We start from the raw sequence: 22,298 nt of genomic DNA, 5'->3' as shown, positions 1-22,298 counted from the left end.
GTCCTCAGTCAATGTTGATTATCAGTGTCTGCATGTGGATACACCGCACACATGGATGCCTTAGTGTAATTCCTAATTCCGGTTTATGAAAGTTTCTTTCATAAGTAGTGAAATGGAACTTGACAGTAACCAAGAATTGGACATTTCTGAGGGAATTAGTGACACTCTGTTATTGGTGAAGATTTGCTCCATTTGATTTAATGGTTTATTGGTTTCAAGTATGTCTTTTCAGCTCTTTTAATGGACCAGAGAGCTTTCAGCTTTAAAAGAACCTCTTAGAAACCAGAACTGGGTTATAATTTCTGATCATGTGGCAGAAATTGTGTAATTTAAAAAAATAACTGTTTAATGTGCTCTTATGTAGTATGTTACTCAATAAATTTTTTGAGTCCTTCAGAGCTGAAGAGTAGTTTTGGATTAATTCTGTAGATATTTTTCTTGGTTTTGCCAGGATTTTTTATAATCTTGAAAAGAATCATCAATTTACACTAGTAGCCTTGTTTACGGTAATAATAATTCTTTTGAGTTTGAACCTTTGCAAGCTAATATGCAAATATTAATTGTGATGAGTGTGAATTTTAAATTATGAATCTGGCTGCTTACATATTAACATGCTAATAAAACAACACAGCTTAGGTAGACTTGGTTTCTTATCTTGACAGACCAAGCAGGAATGTACACAACTGACTGTGTATTCCAGTAAGCACAACTCTTTTGATGGTATCTTTTTTCCCCAGTTCCTGTAGTCTTTGTGGAAAGAGACTTTTGTGGGTTGTCAGTGTGCTCTAAGATATGCTGTTTTTCTGATTGTGGATGCCTTCTACTCTCTGTGCAAGATAACCCATAGAGAAGTATGTTTTCCCAATTAGATTTCGTGAATATTACTTGCTCATCATAGAGAAGAAAGCCATGATTCCGGCCTGTGGTATGAATTGGTAGAAGGCACAGGGAAAGTATTGCAAGACTGTTGACTAGAAAGCCTTGTTGTCCCATGTTATCCGAATAAGGCAGGTATATGTTTTTTCCTAAATTGAGAGCTTATTTTTGAAAAAGTAATTCTACCTTATAAGTGATCTATCAGAGCGTGAGAATAACCATACTTTATTCCTAATATCCTTATCTCTAAGTCTCAAGAAATAAGTTAAAAATAGAGCACTTTTCAAGTATGGTGAGCCCTAAAGAGCTTTCTGAAGCCTAGTTGCTCATACAACCTTTTCTAAAAGTCTTTTCAGGTATTTAGTGAGTTCAACAAAAACTAAGTATACTGTCACTCACAGCTAAAAAATATTTCTGTGGAAGAATGTTTTTAGCTTGGTTCTGGAAGATACAGTTAAAGAAATAACTAAAGGTGAGTTAAGTGACATGAGAATAACTAAAGGTGAGTTAAGTGACATGAGAATAACTAAAGGTGAGTTAAGTGACATGAGAGAAAAATAATGGCAGTATCCTTTTTTTACTTGGTGCTAAAATCAGGCATAAATATTTGTTCCCTTCAAGCTACTGTCCAGTTCCCCCCACCAAGTAAATAGCTGAATTGCTTGATGGTTAAGCAGCAATTCTAAATGCCTTTTTTTTTTTTTTTTGGGTGTGTGATATACTGTAGTTTTTACTCATTAGAAATGCAAATCCTAAAACAGAGTAGTCTTGGCATTGGCACTTTTCAGCATTTCTTGACACCAACCACCCTGTCAAAGTAAATGAAGGCCACAAAAACTTGCTAAGAATCTTTTAAATGTTTTTGTTACAAACATTGGGAAATTATTTTCATTCTAGCTGATTAAAAAAAAAAAAAAAAGAATGGACTGCATATTACATTCCTGGCAGAGAATTCTCTAATCAAATGCAAGGAAAGGTTCTGATTCCTCACTTTCTTTTTGGAATCAAATCAAGTGACTGTACCAGCAAGAGCTTATTTAAAGAACAAGGCACCGTAATGTCCATAAAACTTTGAAGAATTCAGACCTTATTTAAGCATCATCCCATAATTAAACCATTTTGCGTTATCTTATCTTTTATAGCCTCATATTAGGAAGAGAAAAAATATTTTCATATATTTTGTATTAAGACATTTTAAGATAATTAATAAGAGTTAGCCTCACACTGAGCACAAAGGAATTTGGGGGTTAGATAGGCAGGTGCTGGTTGATGCCCTGCATTAGGCAGAAATCATTAGCAAGATCTTACAAACTGTGTGGTGAAATGCTAGGCAGGTTGTGCCCATTGCAGACTCTCATTCAGGGGAATGGCAATTTCATCTTCCCATTCTCTCAGTTGAGTAAAAGTATATGCTTTTTCATAAAAGATATATGACCATAAGTGTCTTTGATCCTTATAAGAACATGAAGAACTGAATATTAACCTCATTTAATCATGGAAGATTAAAATGCTCAAAATTAAAGTCCTCAAAATTAGGCTGTTCTGGTAGATCACTGAAACTTCCCACAAGTATGAGCAGTGACAAGGTTCTTTGTCTCTCCTGTAGGTCCATAGTTCCTTAAATATGAGAAAATATCTTTGCCTTTTAGAATACAGACCATAAACCAGTTTGTCGATTACAGGATTTGTACATGCCCAGATTGTTTGTAATGCTTCAGCTGTGTTTAATGTTTATGGCTACTATATCAGTATATGACATGCCAAACAACAGGCCTGATAGAGCTATGTTAGCATGACTAGAAAAGTAAATCTTTCTCTCTGCAGTCATTTCTTGAATTTATTCAGAAGTTGGCAATAAGATGTTTTGTCGCCCATGCCCCACCTTCATCCCAACATTCTGAGAAAATTACCGGCCTCAGAGACTAGAGTTTTCTCTAGTACAGGAAAGCATTAACGAATCTGTAAGTAAAATAATGAGATTACCCAGGTTTCTAAAATCATACCATGAGTAGAAATCTTAGAAGAACATACAGCAAAGTACAAGCTATCTCTTCTTTTATATACAGTTATTTGACAAAGGTTGTGTTCTTGTGTAGAAGTGTGTTGCTGGAAGATCTTGCACTTCCTCTCCGTTTTATTAAGTTTCCTCTCAATTCTGCCTCTTCTCATCCATATCCCATGTTCAAAAGTTAAAGTCGTCTGGTTTAAAAGGAGCTTTCATATAGTGTGTCTTCAAGGTTCATGACATACATGCTTCTTGTGTTCTTTGAAAAGGGAAACAGGTATATAGGGAGGTTGTCAAGGTGAACTCAGACCTAACTTCTCTCTCATGGAAAAGGTGAAATACATTATATACTTGTCTGCATTATTAACTGGGAAATCTGAGTATAGAGCCTTTTCTGTATTCTTCAATGATGCTGTATGAAATAGGTTTAAATCCCTCAGACAATGCAGAGAGGAGGTGACTTTCAAAAGCTTTTAGTAGTCTGTGACCCTGACTGTTCCTCACATGCGGCAGGTTGTTTTATTATGTTCCTGTGCAGAATCACTGTGGAAGTGGAGGGAAGATCACAAGAAAGATGGTTTGATGGCAGTTGTGTTTCTCTCTTCTCCATTTCTTTCCTCCTTTCCCCTTTTTCTTTCCATTTTTGGGGTTTTCCATTATTGCTTATGGATAGTCAGGTGAAATAAAGAGTGATGGTATTTGTAGCTCAGAGGAATGAGCTTTAGTTTGCATGAAGAGCCTGCTGTCAACTGAGAGTCTGTTATTGTGAAAGTAGAGCTAAGCTGTTTGAGAGAAACTAAACTTACTGCTAGCATGGAGTGATATATATTGTATACACTGAACTTGTAAAATCTGCTGATACATACTACTTCCTTGTCTCAGAGCTGATCATCTCATATCTAGGACTGAAATGGTAGCTTTCTTGTCCACCTGCTGTAGGTATCAATGAAATTCTAGCATGGGAATCAAGTAGTTCTGATCAAAACGTCCATTGCAACTCTTGAGTGTACCGCATGCTTCTCTATGAGCGCATATGGTATGATTGCTTGTTTTGAGTACCCCTGATTATCACACACAACTGGAGTGCTGAACATACAACTTTATTAGATGAAACTTGGTTTTTTCAAGAATTTGCATAAATCATCAGAAACATTCCTGAACATCTTTTAATCACAGAGAGGTCATTAGCTGTCTGGGTAAGGTTATCTGAACAGATCGCTTCTCTCTAAATGATTGTTCTAATGGTAGATTTAAAATCTGTGGATTCCATGACCACGATGATTAGTTAGTTTATCATGGACAATGTGTTATTCTGGGAAGTTTGCTACTGGTTCAGACAATGTTCTGTATCTGTAAATATTCAAATCCTTTCAGGCTCCCTTGGAAGTAGTTGATATTGCTGTTCTGGGAATCGAGTAAGTGAATTTCTGCACTGAAAAAGTTTTCTTCTTTAGGAGACTTACCAGACCTCTGATGCAGATTATCAAATAGAGTTGGGTCCAGGGATCAAATGGAACTGATTTCCCTGTGTGGTTGTTGAAGGTCTTATGTCGTTCCTGAAAGATTATGCATCCCACACACTAGAATAGTTATCTCAATGTTCTGTGCTTCAGGTTGATAAAATTTAGAAGACCAGGAAATGGACCACCTCAGAAGTACTACAAGCAATTTGTTAACCTGCCTATTCAGGGTCCCCTTTCCAATAAATGACTACTGGATCTGGCTAACAGTTCATGGCAGGTTTTAGCCAGTGTGATTGTCACAAAATAAGAGCAGCTAGATTGGATGATAAATTTGAGAAAGTAGTACTATGATGTTTGACTGATCACTATTAACTCCTCACTTAAGAATTGCAATGCGCAGTGACAGTTTTAGTTACCTGTAGTGGAACCTTCAGTTATACGTACTTGTAAAAGAGCTACACTAATTCTGATTCTTTGAGACTTTGTCTACTATTTTACTCCTGTGGCCTTTAGTTAGCCCGCTATCCCTGGTTTTTCTGACTCTACTACATGCGTTGGATTTACTAACACCTTCAGCATGCTTTTACTTTCCTTTGCAAGTTTGTCAGGGCTTTGAAATGTGAGCAAGCTGGGGAAGGAAGTAAACTATGTGGAACTTTGTGTCTCAGGAAGCCTGCTGGGCATGTAAGTTGCTGGTACACAGTATCAGTAAAGAAAAAGTCACCTGCATGGGCTTGCCTCCCGCCATCATAAAATTCACAAATATTGCAATATGTCTTGTCTACGTAATTGATCATTATTAAATTTTCTTGGCATTCTTGATTTGTACATCTTGACAATATTGAGTGATAGACAAAAGAAAAATAGAACAAAGCTGTTATAGCCTTTTACTAGATGACAGTTAAAGCCTGCGGTGTTGGTGTACAAGAAGAGATCATATGCGTCATAGAATCCTAAGGAGTAAGAAACCTGGGCAAGTTCTCTGTATTTTCTGGAGTTCATGGTAGGGCAGGGCTTTGGAACAGTGGATTCATGGGTGAAAATTTTGTTTCCATATCCAGATGGAATAATAGCAAATTAAGCAGATGGAAAGAGGAAAAATTAGAAAGAAAACAGTGTTCCTTTTTTATTCTTTGAACTATATCAACATGGTAAAATGCTGTTTACAACTTCCTGAGGATTTTGAGCCAAGTGTAACCTTGAGACTTCTTGTCTTCAGTGCACGAGAAAATAAGAGACTCATGAAAGCCAGCATCATTTGTTTCATGAGGCAAATCAGCTTTTATTGCTTCTGAGTGTATTCTGTTGCCTAAGCCATATAGGGTTGTGAAACACTTGATCATGCAAATTAATTTTAAAACTTCCTGTGTTACAGGAAGGAATAGTTGAAGAAAGTAAAGATGCCCCATTGTGATCGGGGTGGGGGAGGGAGGTGTCCAATCTGTAGGGAAGAAATAGCATCCTCTTTTTTTTTTTAATCCTGTATTATTATAAATTACCTGGGTTCTGAAGTCTGTATTTTTCTGTAGGCAGCCGGGCTGCAGAATAAAAATCTTACATTTTGAGTAAGTCTCTTACTGTTGTCAGCATAAGATGTGGTTTTATTGTTTATTTTTTTAAATGTGTAGTAGGAAGATGGGTGTATGTTTCAGTCTCTTTAGGAACAAAGTATTTTTCCTGAATTCTGGTTGTCCTTTCCAGAGGTTATTTTATGCTGGAAACATCTGAGCATTTGCTGTAAAGACAGTAGATACTGCCCTGGAACCTATAATAACTAGCTGTGTGGAACAGTTACAGTCTACTGAGAAACTTGGGAATAGATGAGTAGCTTAGCTCACGTAGGAATTTCCAAGGTCAATTATCCAGTCATTAGCAGCTGCTGAACTTATTACACCTCCATTTTAGTTGTATGTTGCAACTTATGGAAGGAATGAGTTGTGAATTATCATGCTTAATTGGCTATTCTTTCACAATTCATTTTTCCCACTCCTGTGACTTCTGGAATCAAAGGGCAGAACAGATAATGGGGCTCTATAAGGTGTGAACTGCCTGGAAGTATGTAACTTGCAGGAGTGTAACTATTTCAGTGGTGTATTTAAAGAAAGATAACTCTTCTAGCAGCAGAATATGGTGTCTTCATTACCTCTTCTTTATGGGAGTAACCACACTGCTTTAAAGGAATACTATGCAGATGTGACAAAGCTAGGGAATTTATAATTGAGCAGATTTATGCATTTATAGCATTATAACTTATGTTCAGGCAATATTTTAAGATCAAAATATCCCAAAGCATTCATAGTAAAGAGCCAATGGACAGTGTAATTTATCAGTACTCTTTCATGTATTCCTAAATTAGTTGAATGCAGGACTGGAAGGAATACTAATTAAGTTTGCTGATGACACAAAATTGGGAGGAGCTGTTGACACTGTCAAGGGCAGAGAGGCCCTGCAGAGGTAGCTGGACAGCCTGGGGGAGCTGGGCAATCACCAACTGTATGAAGTTTAACAAGGGCAAGTGCCAAATTTTGCACCTGGGGCATGAGAACCCTGGATGTACATACAGACATGGGAATGAGAGGCTGGGGAGCAGCTCTGCAGAGAGGGACCTGGGGTTTCTGGTTGACAGCAAGCTGAACATGAGCCAACAGTGTGCCCTGGCAGGCAAGAGGGCCAACCGTGTCCTGGGGTGCATCAAGCACTGTATTGCTAGCTGGTCAAAGGGGGTGATTGTCCTGCTCTACTCTGCACTTGGTGCAGCTTCACCTGAGTACTGTGCGCAGTTTTGGGTGCCACAGTATATTAGGGACACAAAGCTACTTGAGAGTGTCCAGGGAGTGGCCACAAAGTTAGTGAAGGGTTTACAGGGGAAGCCGTATGAGGAGCGGCTAAAGTCACTTGGTTTGTTCAGCCTGGAGGAGGCTGAGGGGAGACCTTATTGCAGCCTACAGCTTCCTCACAAGGGGAGGAGGAGGGGCAGGTGCTGATCTCTGGTGACCAATGACCCGAGGGAATGGCAGGACGATGTGCCGGGGAGGTTAGGTTGGATATTAGGAAAAGGTTCTTCCCCCAGGGGGTGGTGGAGTCCTGGAACAGGCTCCCCAGGGAGGCAGTCACAGTGCCAAGCCCAATGATATTCAAGAAGCACTTGGACCACACCCTCAGAGATAGGGTGCAAATGTTGGGGTTTTCCTGTGCAGGGACGCGAGTTGGACTTGATGATCCTTGCGGGTCCCTTCCAACTCAGGGAATTTTATGATTCTATCAATAATAAACACAAGTAATTATCTCACTGTTACACGTTCTAGTTGTTGTGGTTCTGTCAGAAAAGTTAAACTGAATGGTATTCTTTTGTTACAGCAGTGAAAGCATTTGTTGAAAACCTCCTATTTTAGTTCCATTGGTCAATTTCTGACTCTGTAAACAATCACCAAGAACTTTCTAAGACATGCTCCTTGAAATAGTGCTGTGAACATGTGGCTAGCATACTGACTGTTATTCTGAAAATAACATTAGTGGGAAGTGGTTTTGTCATATGTTGAAAGTAGCTATGGTTGAAACGAATGTTATCTCTCCAGAGGCTAAATCCAAAACCTTTTGAAAACTTGCGAAAAATCAGACTAAAAAATGAAATACTGCAGCGTTTCTATGCTGCTAGGAGTGTAGTGTTCATGGGACATGAGGGGCAAAAGCTTCAGTCCTGTGTTTGTGTCAGTGTGAAGGGAACTCAACCTGTTTTACATTCCCAGGTGATACTGACTACCCAGCTATTGTCTTGATTCTTTACATTTTTTACCTTTAAGTAGAACTTCTCCGGGGGTGGGGGTGGAGGGGAAGACCACTTATATATTCTTGTGGGAAGTTTCAGTTTTGATGTTCATGATCTTAAAGTAAAGAAATATATTTAGAAAACTCCTAATGAAAGTATAGATCTCCAGTGAAAAAGTAGTTGAGCCTCTTGGTTGCTTGTACAGACATGTTGGCAGCTGAGAAGTACATGTTTTGTTTCTGAAAGGTTATTAAATCTATTGCAAATAGTAATAATCAGGAAAGTGTATTGATCAGCTTCTCTCTTAAACCAAATGGATGCCTTTGTGCTCCTTTCTGCCTTTACAGTTGCATTCTGAAAAAGCAATGTTAATTCAAGATGTGCTAGATTTGATTTTTTTGGTTTGCAGTAGTTCTAAACTGAATAAAATTTTGTGTGAAATACAGTTTCATTACATGTAAAGAGCCAAAGGGGGGCATCAAAGAAGAATGTTTCTCAGAGTATTAGGTGCAAATATTTGGTTATAAAGGATACTTGAAAAAAAGGTGAGTTTAGGGCATGGAGGTTTATTTAAATACACCTGGATGGTATAAATAATTTCCATGCTTAAAATAACAGTAAAACCAGAACTGAGAGGAAAAAAAATAAAAGAAAAAAACCATGTAAAATAACAAGTTCATGCCCCTGAGTCCACATTATCTCTGTGGCTGTACATGTAGGAATCTCTTACACCTGGAACACATTATGTCTCTGACACATCTCTGACACTTCTAGCACAGAATAGTGAAGACAAGACTGGAAGAGAGGACAGACGGGGTGGCAGGTGCACTTTCTCTCCCTGATAACATTGTACAGATTGAGCAAAATGTTAACAACTTTTCCATGTTGCAAGAAGGTAGAAATTGTACCAGCAATTGTTGTCCTTTCAGAAGGACATCAGTAATGTTGCTATGGTAGGTAGGAGTCAGATTTAATATATAGGCTTAAGTCCTTCATATACCTAATTCTTTATGCTTGTTCTGGTAGAAGAGGAGACATTAGCCTTTTGAAAGAGTCCTTGAAAGACACCTCTTGTTCTATTTATACTTCTGTAATGAGGATTATTCTGGGCCTGAAGAATTTCTTCCCCATAAAGATTTCCCTTCCTTCCTCATGAGATCAGGTCATAGATTTGAAATAGTTTCACCATCAGACTGTCTTTTGAGATCCTGTGAAATATCGTTATGGTATGCAGTAACCAGCAACAATACTAAAGCATTACTATCTGGTTTTGAAGTCCATGTTTATTCAGTATACATTTTCTTAGCTAGCTAAGTAGTGTAAATAGTGCAGCGTTTCCTTTGAGCTTTTAAAAATCTCACACTGTGATTTGCTGGACTACTTTCTGTTGGTACATAATATTTGCCCTTGGAGTGGAAAGGAGCCCTTACTGTAAAGGCAATAGGATGGTAGAAACGATAAAGGGTTATACAGGTAATAAGAATAACCAACATCAGAATGGCATTTTACTCTCCACTAGAGACCAAGTGCTCATCTTCCTTAGCATAGACCATGTGCTTATCTTCCTTAACCTACCTTACTGTGAATTGAATGTCTGAAAGCCGGAATATCAAATCAGCTATTAGGAAAAGTGACAATACCTGTCAGTTCTAGATGAGGATTGTCTGAAGTGTTCAATCAAATCCTTCTTTGCCTTGTGAATCTAAAGTAATTGGAAGGGTAGAAGGAAGCAAAACCATTTTCTATTCCTGACATTGAACTTTCCTCTGAAGCAGTACACTTTTTGCTTGTGGAACTACAGTTTGTCACTAGACAAACTGTAGATGTCCTCCCACTTCACAGTTTCTTCTTGTGTCCTGACAGTTGAAAGGCTTGCCTTAGAGTACAAATTGTTGGGGTTAACTTGAGTTTTTATCTGGATCAGCTGTTTTGGTTCCAAAACTGCACAAGTAATTATCTTGCATTATCTGGTTAATTAACCTATTTTGAAAAACAGAAGATGAGAAGTAATGGGCAAAAGAGGAGTCAGTTTGAAAGTTGCAGTTACTTTTACTTTTTTTAATGTTTCTGGAACAAACAATTTTTTTATTTTTGGAGGATGGTTGCTTTTTTGGTGTTCTGAAAATTTCTTCCCTTAGTCCATGTCTGTTCAGCTTTGTATAACATCAATGAAACAGGATAGGTCTGTGAGAATGAGTTTTCCCATATAAAAATAAGCCTACATGGGCTGAACTCTAGAGTTCCTGGAAGGTAAGAATGAATTAGATTTTTTTGTTTATGGTTAGGTATATTTAGGAACTGTATGAGGGTCCCCAGACAATATATTTCATTGTATCTACTGCTGTTGACTTAATCAGGAAGAAGAATCTGATGCCAAATTGAATGCTCTAGTAAAATGTAGTAACCAGCTGTAGCCCAAATTCTTGAAGACTGGCTCATTTAGAAATTAGAGCAATATTTTAAGTGATATTTCCCTAATTCAGAAAGGTCTAGAAATACTTCCGGTATCGTGCTTCAGAATGTTAACCATATAACATCAAAGATGTTAAACGAAGAAATATTTACGTCCTTTGCCTGCAGTGTAAGTGCTTCAGGAGCAAGTATTCCAGACAGATAATTTAGGCTGTTATTGATGTAATTCTACTGTAGAGTTTAATAAGGTAGACAGGAACAATGTCAACAGTACATTTTTGCAAAAAGATTTTGGGTAAAACATTATAGAATACAACACTGGAACTGTCACCTGTTTCAATCATTCAGCCAATAAGTTAAATCTTTAAGCAAGGAATCATCTGATGAAAGCAGGCAAAAGCATAAGCAACATCTTACAAGTCAGCAGCTGCTGCAAAGTGAGTCTTATGGTCTTCCCTGTTAGAAAGTAGCCATTCAACCATGCATCTGTTTCCCTTGTTCCTATTTAAGAACAACCAATGATAGGTTCTGTGTGTTAGTTCTATTAAGTCCTACCTTATAGGCAGTCCAACGGGAAGAAAACAAGCAGATGGATGTGAAGTTCTAACAGCATAGACCATAGAAAATTATAAAGGTGAATAGGATGTAAAAAGCTTCTACTTAAAAGTAATATGATGCTTTGTGAAGTGTTCTGTTTTCTGAAATCAGAAAATTCAACAGTCAGTGTAATTATATTTGTTAGATGCCCACAAGGAGCCTGCAGATCAACAATAAGGCACAATGATTATATTAATCAGTAGGCTCTTGTGGAAATGAGAAGCTTGATGGTATAAATACATATACTGATACTTTGGATGAAGTAAAAAATACTTTTTGAGGAGATCAGCCTGAAGAAGATGAAAAGTGATTTTATAATTTTACGAACATAGATTTGCAAAAAAGAATTCCATTCTTTTCTGACGAAATTACCAAGAAACAGGATGAAAATGAAAAAATAGGCTCATATATTAGAAAAGGTGAGGTCTCTAACATGAAAAAAAGATACCTCATATAGCTATTTTAGAATGTTAAGTTATAGTGGGTGAAGTGTGGTTCACTGGATTTCTCAGAAGCAGGCACTAAGTTTTTGATAACTTCAGTGTAAGGCAATAAAATGGATTTTTAGTATACAAATCAGTGTATTCGGTGTCTGTTAAAGAATGCTTTTATCACTTAACTGGGAGAAATGTTTGCTCCCCCAGCTGCTGTTTGAAATGCCTAAGGAGTGGGAAGATGAGGATAAGCAAATAGTGTTTTCTCAGACAGGATTCACACATCCTCAATCCCCAAAGTACTTTCTTAAGAAATGTTCTTTCTATCTGTTCCTTCTGTATTTCTACACCTGACAAGTAATGATCTGTTATTTTAGTAAGCTATAAATATGCCATAACATTGGATAACTGTTTTTGGTTTGTTGTTGTGTTTTTGTTTTTATTTTTTTAAATATATGTAGTGGGGATTTCTAGAAGATGATGTTGGAACAAAAGAGAACAGGGTAAGCTGTCAGCTGATCTTTCAAGAGTGAACTGCTCAGGGTATTTTTTTGTTCTACAAATTGGAGGTTAGTTATTCAGGAAAAAAATAGTGGGAGCCAGAAAATGCTTGTTCTCAATGAGGTAAGAATATCATGGTTTTGACAGGACCTTTTCTGTCTATGAAAGTAATGGTCTTCAATTCCTCTTTTTGAGACGCCAGGAGCTGTGCATTGATATTTTTGTCAGGTTGCCTGGGCTCCTAGCTCACAGTAGTCTTCTGTATGTTTGAAGGCAGCTACCAAGGGTACCTTCTGTCAATAAATTAAACACCTGCAGTCTCTCCGTCATGTTCTGTAGACCTATGATCTTTTCCATTCCTGTTTTTTTGATCATTTAGCTCCTTCATTGAAGTTGTTGATTAGAGAAAAGTCTGCAGAATCCTATGTGCTAATCCCTGACTGACAGTAAAAAATGGATTAATATTCTTCATGTATAGTTTTTGAACTGGTTGTTCAAAACATCAGCATAGGGGGGAAAAACCCCAAACCCCAAACACAGAAGGCATTAAACTCGTAATTGATCTGAATAATGGTCCTAGTTTAGTTATATGAGGAAGGCAAGAAACACCGAAGTCATAAAATTTGTGCTTACAGTGTATGATGAAAAGGATGGGATTCTTTAGAGGTCAAAATTGTCTTCTACCAATAGAATTATCTCCTTCTGTACCAACAGAGATGAAAAGCTGACTTGCAAGTGACACAGCTTTGCTAAGGGCATAAATATAATGTCCTAAATAAAAATGAAATCAAGCCAGAGAAAAATGTTTTAAACACATTTCCCTGGTAAATAGTATAATGGTGGTACCTGGGATAGCTAGATTACTTTTTATGAAGGGTAAATGCAGGTTTAGATTTGGAAGCTGCAAATCACAAGTGTGATCAGCAATGAAAGAATTAGGAGAAGGCTGCTAGTATAATCTCACAGAAACACAAAAGAGATTTTTTTGAACAGTCGTCATGTACTAAATAACATTTTCATAGGCTCTAATCTAGCTACCCAAAAAATTATTATACTTGCTGATACTTTTTTTTCCCCACTTGCTAACCTCTGTTGGCCTACAGAAGCAGAATCTCCTTCTGACTTTTATCAAGGCATTAATTTGACAAAAATCAGAATTCACATATCAAAAGTTGAAAAAATGGAGGTAGATAACGTTAAAAAACTTACGAACATTATAGGTAAGGTATAGCAAAACCAAACCAAAGTAAACTAACAGAGGAAGTAAAGATAACATGGACTCTAAAATAGCACCAAAACCTAATTGTTTTTTTCTTGGTATTGTTTGATCATGGACAGAAGCGATATTATACTCCATAGACTCAGATGGTAATATTTGAGTTTTACTGGTATAAAAATTCATCTTGAGGGTGCTTTTTTTTTTTTCTTCAGACCACTGGCCTGCATAAATTAAATACCTGTTGGTGTATAACTGTCTGGACAGCAGCAGTAGCTTAGCAACACCAGCTAGTGCTGATGCCAAAGAACAGTGTTGGCTTTCATAATTTTAAAATGCCACTGGTCTTTCTATATTTAGAGATTAATTGATAATTGTGTTTTAACTTGTAGACCTAGGTTGGATTTCACTGTCAAATTGTTTGATAAAGAATTTTGGAAGCTCAAAAGTCTTTAACTGTAGGCATTGATATAAGACTTAGGAAGGGCATGATAATAACTGTACGTCCTGAAGTGAATACTGGTGATACATGGAGGTGGAGAGTACAGAGAAACCTTCCTTGCTTCCTATTCACTATAGGTGCACAAGCAAAGCTGCTTAAATATACTAAAGGAGTAGTAAACTGCAGTCTCTGAGAATGATGATGTTTCATTAATAAATAGTAATGTCTGATAAATACATGTATATTTTTGAAATGCATAACTTGGAAAAGAAATTAATGTTACAGATTTAGACAGGCATACTCTGTGTGCATGTGTATATACACCACACTAAAATAAAACATCAAGAATGTGTTTTTGTGACAGAAAGTATAAAATTATAGAAATGTGTACCTGGAACTGGTCTCAACAGCTCATCTACTCTATTTTCACTGTGAGATCCTTCTATAAACAGCAGCATCTCTAGTTGAGTGTTTGGTTAGATATTCCTATTTTTAGATATTCCTAGACTTTGAGTAGTGTAAACCCTTAGGAAGTATATATAGTGATTCGGACGTTGTTTGTGCCACTCTGTGGTGTTTTGTGCATTTCTATGGGCCATGCTTAGTTGAAGGACTCAAATTAATCTTTTTTCTGTATTCTGATTTGCATTCCTACCCTGGAGTTGTTAATAGTGTTAAATATCTGGTCATAACTATTGTTTTTTGAAAAAGCCAAAAAGGTATCTATATAGAAAAGCTTAGAGAGTTTTTAATGAAAGAAGCTTTCCTATTAGCTATTGGACTTGTATTTTCACTTTGTGTTGCTGGAGCAAGCCTCCTATGTCCCTCTTCAGTTTTAGCCATGTTTTTTTTTTCTGGTGTAGTCCCTATACAATCCTCTCGCTACCCTCTAATAATTTTACTGTCTCTAGTTCATTAGAGCTGCCCTCCATAGTAGGTGTAACAGCTGTTATTGAAATGACTTTTGTAACAAGTATGAGGAATGTTTCATGTTTGTAAATCTGCCCGTTATGAATACTTGCATGTGTTTTCTGGTTCTATTTTTCTCTCTTATTGTTCCCTGAGGAATTACTGTACAAATACTTGCAGAAAATTACTTTCTATTGTGTTTATATAACACTTCTAAATAGCTTTATTAATTGGAAGCTGGCACTATGCAACTCAAGTCACGTTTAACTCAGCCTATAGCAGAAAATTGCTTTGAATATTTAATCATTTTTCTAGTCAAAAGTCTTCTGATTTGCTGTTAAATGTATTTGGTGTGCAATAGGGAAAAATCACAGCCTTTTGCTGAAGGGCAAGCAGTATTATAAATTCAAGTAATGTATATAGTTTGTCATTTTCAGGATACAGAAAAATGAAAGGTGGGATTTTCAGAATAGTTTAGGAGTATTAATTATGTGATTTCCTTTCAATGTTAAATCTTATGTTCTTTATCTGCTTTGAAAATCCGAGGCTAGGACTGTATTCTAATTAATATCAAGGCTTGGTAAGTTAGTGATTTCCGCTCCACCCTGTAAAATGCAGAGATGGATTTTATGGCTCAAAAATGAAGAGTCATAACAGCATACAGATAGACAGTTTACTTGCCTCCCTGAAGGATGACTAAATGCATGGTAAAAACCATGTTTTTAGTTTCCTAATATTGACGCTGAGTTCTGGGAAAGCACTAAAGTGGATGTCCTGTGCAGACTGGCTCATTAAAATGCCCAGTATAAAGGCTTAGGTAGAGCTCAGGCTTTCTTTACTATTAAAAGTACTTCCTCTAGACTGCAAAGAAGTGAGGAAGGGTGAAGAATTAGGAAAAAAGATGTTATCAAGAGGTTGTATATATGGGGAACATAAAATCATGCAAGTGACTTTTCTGCTATGAGGGGTAAGCTGGAGGTATCAGAGTGACAGTGATAGAGAGAGATCAAATCCTAGAGTGTTTTTCATTATTATTTGTACCAATTTTAATGTTCGCAGTTTAGGTCTGAAGGATATATATATGAAAGCTGATTTTGCCAATTAAATGAAAAAATGTAGTGCAATGCTGTTAGCTTGTAAGCCATCTGTAAGAGATCATGTTTGGTAAAAGAGAGTTCTTGCTGTAGAGTTACAGCAGTGTGTTGCTACTAGTTTTTCAGAAACGTGCTTTTTAAGTGTCTGATTTGAGAAAGCTTCTCATGCTGGCCACCTCTCTTGGACATCTTGAGGTGAAAGAGACTGGGTTTCTTCGGCTTACCCAAGTTGTAAATCAGTTTAAGTGAGCTGTTCAGATCAGATTCAAGTAATTTAATTCTGTTACTACTTATAGAATTGGCTGACAGATCAGAGAGTGTTTAAGAACGTGGCAGGCTGCTTTTCCTTTGAGTATTTTTAAACCAAGATCATTACATTTTGTTTCCCTGGCTAATAATTGCTAAACAGGAAGTTTACTACCAATTTCACAATCTTATATATGTCAAAACAGCAGTGCAGCAGGTTGTAGGGTTAGAAGCTGCAGAATGAGTGTGATAGCTGCATTGCCAGAGTTCTCGATGATTTTTTTTTTTTTGAATATTCATAACCTTCCTGTCAGGAAGGAAGACAACTTCAGTAAAGATGAGAGTAACGGTGATATGGGAACATGAGATTAAGTGAGGATGGATTTCTGTTGCTCAGGCAGTACTAGATACTGGCTTTTAATTCCCTTATATTTCAGGAAGACATTTTTAAGAACTTAATGACTTTTTATATGAGTGTGCTATCAGTGGGATAGCAAGAAATGATGGATTCTGGAGCACAATGTATATCACGTACTGAAACATGTGGGCCTGATTTGGCACCATGTGCCATCAGAATAATCTTTTTGTCAGAAGGCGTCACTCTTAAAAACACATCTCTCTGGTGCCTATGCCCTGTTGAAACTGGTACAGCACCTTGTGAGTGGGCTTGGTGGTTGTTTTTGTTTTGTTTTGTTTTGTTTTTTGTTTGTTTGTTTGTTTTTTTACAGATGGAGTTGAATATTGTCATGCCAGTGAAAAGCTTGCAAATCCAGCCTAGGGGTAGTAGATCACAGAAATGAAAGGTTCTGGAGTTTCAGTTCCTTTCTTCAGATTAGTATTTTGTTACCTTCACTCGGGATCATTTTAATATACAATCATGAGTGTTATATTCTGAGTTTTATGAAATGCTTTACAAACTGTATTTTTTATTCTGTGCCAGTGTAATGACTTTTGGACAGAATTTAGCAGCCATTTGTTAGCTCCTTGAAATACTACATGAAACAATTGAAATCAAGAGGTAAAGTGTTTGTTTAAAAAGAAGGCAAGTGAAATTGCAGGCCTTTTCCTATACAGGAGCTTGGTTAGCGTGCTAGGGCTATCACCCAAACTTATTTGAAGTATGACACAGAGTTTTTACAATTGTATGCCACTTTGCTTTTTAGTTGAGTTTTAAACTGTAACCAGTGTTGTGAAGAACGTATTGCCCATTTCTGTTGAGCTCCAGTAACATCTCTGATTGTTATCTTAGCTGATATTTAAATATGCTGTGATTTTAGTTATAATTTATCCTTTAAGCAGTCTGTTTTCTTATATTTCAGTACCTCTACAATTTCTGATTATATCTGTGAAGAGTAAGATTTTACAAAACAAAGGTCACCCTAGCTAAAACTGGAATGAAAATATATAGCAAAAAGGTCAGGACTGAGAGTGTTTTTACAGAGTTTTGGAGTGGCTTAAGATTTGCACACTTGAATTGAAGAATTCTGATGAAAATATGTATTCTGTGTGATAGTTGCATCAGTATTTTTTTAAATTTAAATTTTTTTTGCTTGTACTTTCCATGTAAGTTTGTAAGCCATAAGCAAAATATTTGAGGTCATCAAAGCAGCAAAAGCCATTATTTTCCCTGACAAAAAAAGGCTACAGTTTATACACTGTCACACTTCTGAATTTTAATAGCCATTATTTTATCTTATTTTTATGAGCTGATATCTTGATCATATCTGAACAGGAAATAGTTTTTTCAATCAGTGTTTGGGTGTTGCAAGAATAGCACAAGATGATGTTGGGTATGGAAGGAGTCACTGTACACATCTGCACATAGTGTACCAATACCATGTTTGTGTTTGTATAGATGTAGGTGTAGCTTATATTATAATTGAGTGTTAATGATAGTGATTTTACCCTAAACTGCAGGGTCGGCTTCAGTATTTTTATGATTTAAAAAGAACAATGAATATGATGAAATCAATAGTTAAAGCTCAGACGTGAACTGTACGGTGTAAACAGGAAAACTATTTTTATAAGAATTAAAGGCTCTCTGAATCAGAATGCTAAGCTTTAGTTAATATTTGGAGAGTGGGTAAGGTGCTTGAGCCTGTAGCATGTTTGAATGAGGAAAATTTTTTAACAGACAGCTCCAAGAAGCCTGGAAGACAAAGTTGTTTAACAACCCCCTTCCCTTAGCCAAATAAAAATAGAACATTTTATGTACAAAGCAGGAACATATAATTTTAAGCTTACTTCTCAATACATTTTAAAAATCTTCTAGTAGTTGGCTTTTTGTAGAATGTCTTGTAGGTGTGTTGAAGTATCAGTTTAAGATCCACCAGTTATTGATCTAGTTATCCAAGCCTGTCATATCTAAAACCAGAGGCAAGAACATTGTGGAAAGGCCGAGAGACATTTTTGAAGTAGATGAGAGTGAGGAAAAGTAGAGAGTCAGTCTTCTAGGATCTTGCTTAGGCTGGAGGACGAACAATGATGACTTCGAACTCCTCCTGACTCAGCTGTCCCTGATGCACAGAGCCTGTGGAAGGCAACAGGCTTTTCTTTCCCCAGACCTGCATGCAGGTTTTGATTTTTCCAGCTGTCATGGAACTCTTCTCCCAGTAGAGGCTCTCCTGTTTCCAGTTATCCATAGCCCTACTTACTCCAACTTCAATTCCAACTTGTCTCTCTTCATCTCAACTGACTTTAAGTCTCTTGGACCTTCTTTCTCTTTACACAGACTCTTCTAGCCAGAGGACAGTACTTCTATGCTGATCTGTTTCAGGCTACTTAGCTGCTCTGCAGCTTTTTCATGTCACTTTCTCTGGACTGTTGTCAGTCAGCTTGGATGAAGCCTTTTCTGTGCTTGTCTGTTACCAGTGTCTCACTGGGGACAGTAGCTGGCTAGCTCTGCCCTCCTGTCTGGCTTTTTCTCCTAGGAGAAGATGATGTTGATTATTCCTCAGGTAGGAGTAAAACAAACCAACCCAAGATGCACGTGCCATTTAGCATAAAAAGCTGCCTATTTGAACTTTGCCAAGTACCACGTAGCTGGGGAAAAATTATTAGTAATTCTAGAAAAGGCGTAATTGCTGTGGCTGCTGATTATTCTTTGACATTTGTTTTTTATATTTCAAATACAATCAAGATAGAAAATGAAAATGCTGACTATGAAGCTATGTTAATTGTTCTGGCTGACTGAAAGTTAAATGCTGGTACCTGTGGTGAGAAGAGTGCTTTGTCATATGTCTGTGAGCAGAAGGAGCTATTCTGGCACACTACTAATGTATTAGCAATGAATGAATCAGAAAATTAAAAAGCCATCTTTCTGAGCTGAGATTTTGTCCATTTCAAATTATGCAAAAATGGTGACTGTTCCAGAATTTGAGTTTAAGATGAGGTAGTCATGTTAATGTTCTTTGAGGGGTTGTAAATAAATTCCTGGGATTTCTTTAAAAATAAAAAGCCTCCTATGAAGCAACATGAGATTCCACAGGCCACTCATATCTGCATTCTGAAATCTTGGATATTAAAAGCCAGCTTGTAATGGGCCTCCAGGACTGAGGGGGGCAGAACACAAACAGTTGTTAGTGGTTTGAGAACTATTTGCTAAATTTCAGGGGGATCTTGGAAATCCGTGTTCTTGGAATTTACTTTTTGATGGGGCATATTCTCTAGATCTTACAAATATTGCAGGCAGATTGCATATTCTACTTCACAGAATCACAGGTTGGAAGGGACCTCAGGGATCACCTTTCTAGGAAGAGCGCAGTCTAGACAAGATGGCCCAGCACCCTGTCCAGACAACTCTTAAACGTGTCCAATCTGGCCGAGTCAACTCTGGGGAGATTATTCCAATGGTTGACTGTCCTCACTGTGAAAAAATTCCCTTCTCGTGTCCAATCGGAATCTCCCCAAGAGCAACTTGTGCCCATTCCCCCTTGTCCTCTCCATGTGACTCCTACTTGCAAAAAGGGAGTCTCCATCATCTTTGTAGCTACCCCTTAAGTACTGGTATATGGTGATGAGATCCCCTCTAAGCCTCCTTTTCTCAAGGCTGAACAAACTCACTTCTCCCAGCCTATCCTCATATGGCAGGCTTCCCAGTCCTTTGACCATCTTCATGGCCATCTCTGGACCCCTTCCAGCCTGTCCACATCCTTTTTGTATAGAGGGGACCAGAACTGTACACAGTACTCCAGGTGTGGCCTGACAAGCGCTGAGTAGAGTGGGACAATGACTTCTTTCTCTCTGCTGGCGATGCCCTTTTTATTGCAACCCAGTATCCTGTTGGCCTTCTTGGCTGCAGCAGCACACTGTTCGCTCATGTTGAGCTTCCTGTCCACCAGGGCCCGCAGGTCCCTTTCCTCAGAGTTGCTCTCCAGCCAGGTGGATCCCAGTCTGTGCTGCACTCCCAGATTATGTTTTCCTAGGTGCAAGACCTTACACTTGTCCTTGTTGAACTTCATAAGGTTCTTGGTGGCCCACTCCTCCAGCCTATCCAGATCTCCCTGCAGAGCAGCTCTCCCTTCTGGAGTGTCTGCTTCCCCCCTCAACTTCGTGTCATCCGCAAACTTCATCAGGCTACACTTGATGCCGTTATCTAGATCACTTATAAAGATATTGAATAACATTGGGCCCAATATTGATCCCCGAGGGACTCCACTAGTGACAGGTTGCCACTTTGAAAAAGAGCTATTTATCACCACCCTTTGTGTGCAGCCTGTCAGCCAGTTCCCCACCCACTGCACAGACCACTTGTCTAGGCCATAACACATTAATTTCTCCAGAAGGAGGCTGTGGGGGACCGTATCAGAGGCCTTGGAGAAGTCCAGGTAGACAATGTCCACTGCCTGCCCCATGTCAACCAGGCAAGTCACTTTGTCATAGAAGGCCGCTGGGTTTGTCAAGCACGATCTGCCCTTAGTGAAGCCATGTTGGCTTTTCCCAATCACGTGCTTCATTTGATTTGTGATGGCTCCCAGGAGGATTCGTTCCATAACTTTCCTAGGGATTGAAGTAAGGCTGATGGGCCTGTAGTTACACGAATCCTCCCTTGAGCCTTTCTTGTAGATAGGGGTAACATTTGCCTTCCTCCAGTCCTCTGGGACATCCCCTGTTCTCCATGACTTCTCAAAGATTATGGAGAGTGGCCTTGCAATGATGTCGGCCAGCTCTCTCATCACCCTCGGGTGGATGGTGTCAGGGTCCATTGATTTGTAGGGGACAGCGTGTTGTACATCAGTCTTGAATTTATTTCATCTCTGTCTGGGTGGTGGTTTTGGCTGGTGTAACATCATACTTACCTTCTTGTAACAAATTTTATTGGCCTGCCTTAAATTTTAGGAATGAAAAGATCTGCTTAAGAATTATGGCTTTGGTTTGTATAGAATCAGTTCAGTGAAAGAATCCTGTGGTTCATAGCCACACCTACTCCTGTGAGCAGACTCTACATGTCTGTTAAAATAGTATGTGGTCATGAAAAAATGAATTTCCATAGAGTTGTGAGCTTCAGTCTGCTTCCATTTTTTTTTTTTAAATTATCTGTGGTATAATGTAGCTGCAGGTTAATGGTTTGGTTTCTTGAGTGTTAAATAAATTACAACGAAGCAAATGTAAAGAACAGGTATCAATATGACATATGATTTATTTTTTCTGTGTGCAACACTAATTTCTGTGAAAGAGTAAGACTAAAACGGATATGTTTTAGAACTTCTTTGTCTTTATATCTTTGTTTTAGATTACTCAGTGAAAATAGTGTTTAGTACATAGAGAAACTATTGGGGTTTAGAGGTTTAGCCCCTTCACATTGGCCCCCAACTTCAAAACCTGCTTGTTTAAAAAAAAAAAAACAACCTTTTGATTCAGTCAGGTTTGAAGAACCAGTGTTGGAGTGTTGGACTATCCTAATAATTAGTATTTCTTTTTACTCCTTGCGACTGCTCTTTCCATATCACATCCATTTTTGTGGGATTTTGCTCAAGATAATGTAATGAGAATACTCTTGCTTAATAGGAACAAGTTGCATGCATGAGTTCTAAATTGTTTTCAGAGTCAAGACAGTATGTTGTCAAGAATAGTAATGACTGTCAAATTTTTGTGGTATTGTAATTTCATTTAAAGATAGGCAGGGGTTTAATTTCAGTTGTGTTTTTAAAATTCAGATTAGATTTATTTGACTGTCTCCAAGTAAGTTGAAAATTTCTTATTCCTTTAATTGTTAAGTTCTGATTTTAAATTCAGAGGAATAATTAAGTCTTGAATTACATTCACACTGAACAAAAAATAAAAAGATTCACTGAGGCTGAGGCAAAACATATATCCGTATATCTTCTACAGTTCAGAC

The 22,298-nt window shown here is 37.7% G+C and overlaps 1 protein-coding gene across 2 annotated transcripts in view; it reads left to right on the top strand.

Moving 5' to 3' along the window:
- Nucleotides 1–22,298, top strand: part of ENTREP2 (endosomal transmembrane epsin interactor 2) — a 154,951-nt gene that overhangs the window by 1,223 nt on the left and 131,430 nt on the right. The window lies entirely within an intron of this gene.

This window comes from Phalacrocorax aristotelis, chromosome 7 (genome assembly GCF_949628215.1).
Source record: "Phalacrocorax aristotelis chromosome 7, bGulAri2.1, whole genome shotgun sequence".
In the NCBI taxonomy this organism is placed as follows: Eukaryota; Metazoa; Chordata; class Aves; order Suliformes; family Phalacrocoracidae; genus Phalacrocorax; species Phalacrocorax aristotelis.
The sequence above is the reverse complement of the archived record's forward strand: the minus strand, read 5'-3'. Positions and strand labels throughout refer to the sequence as shown.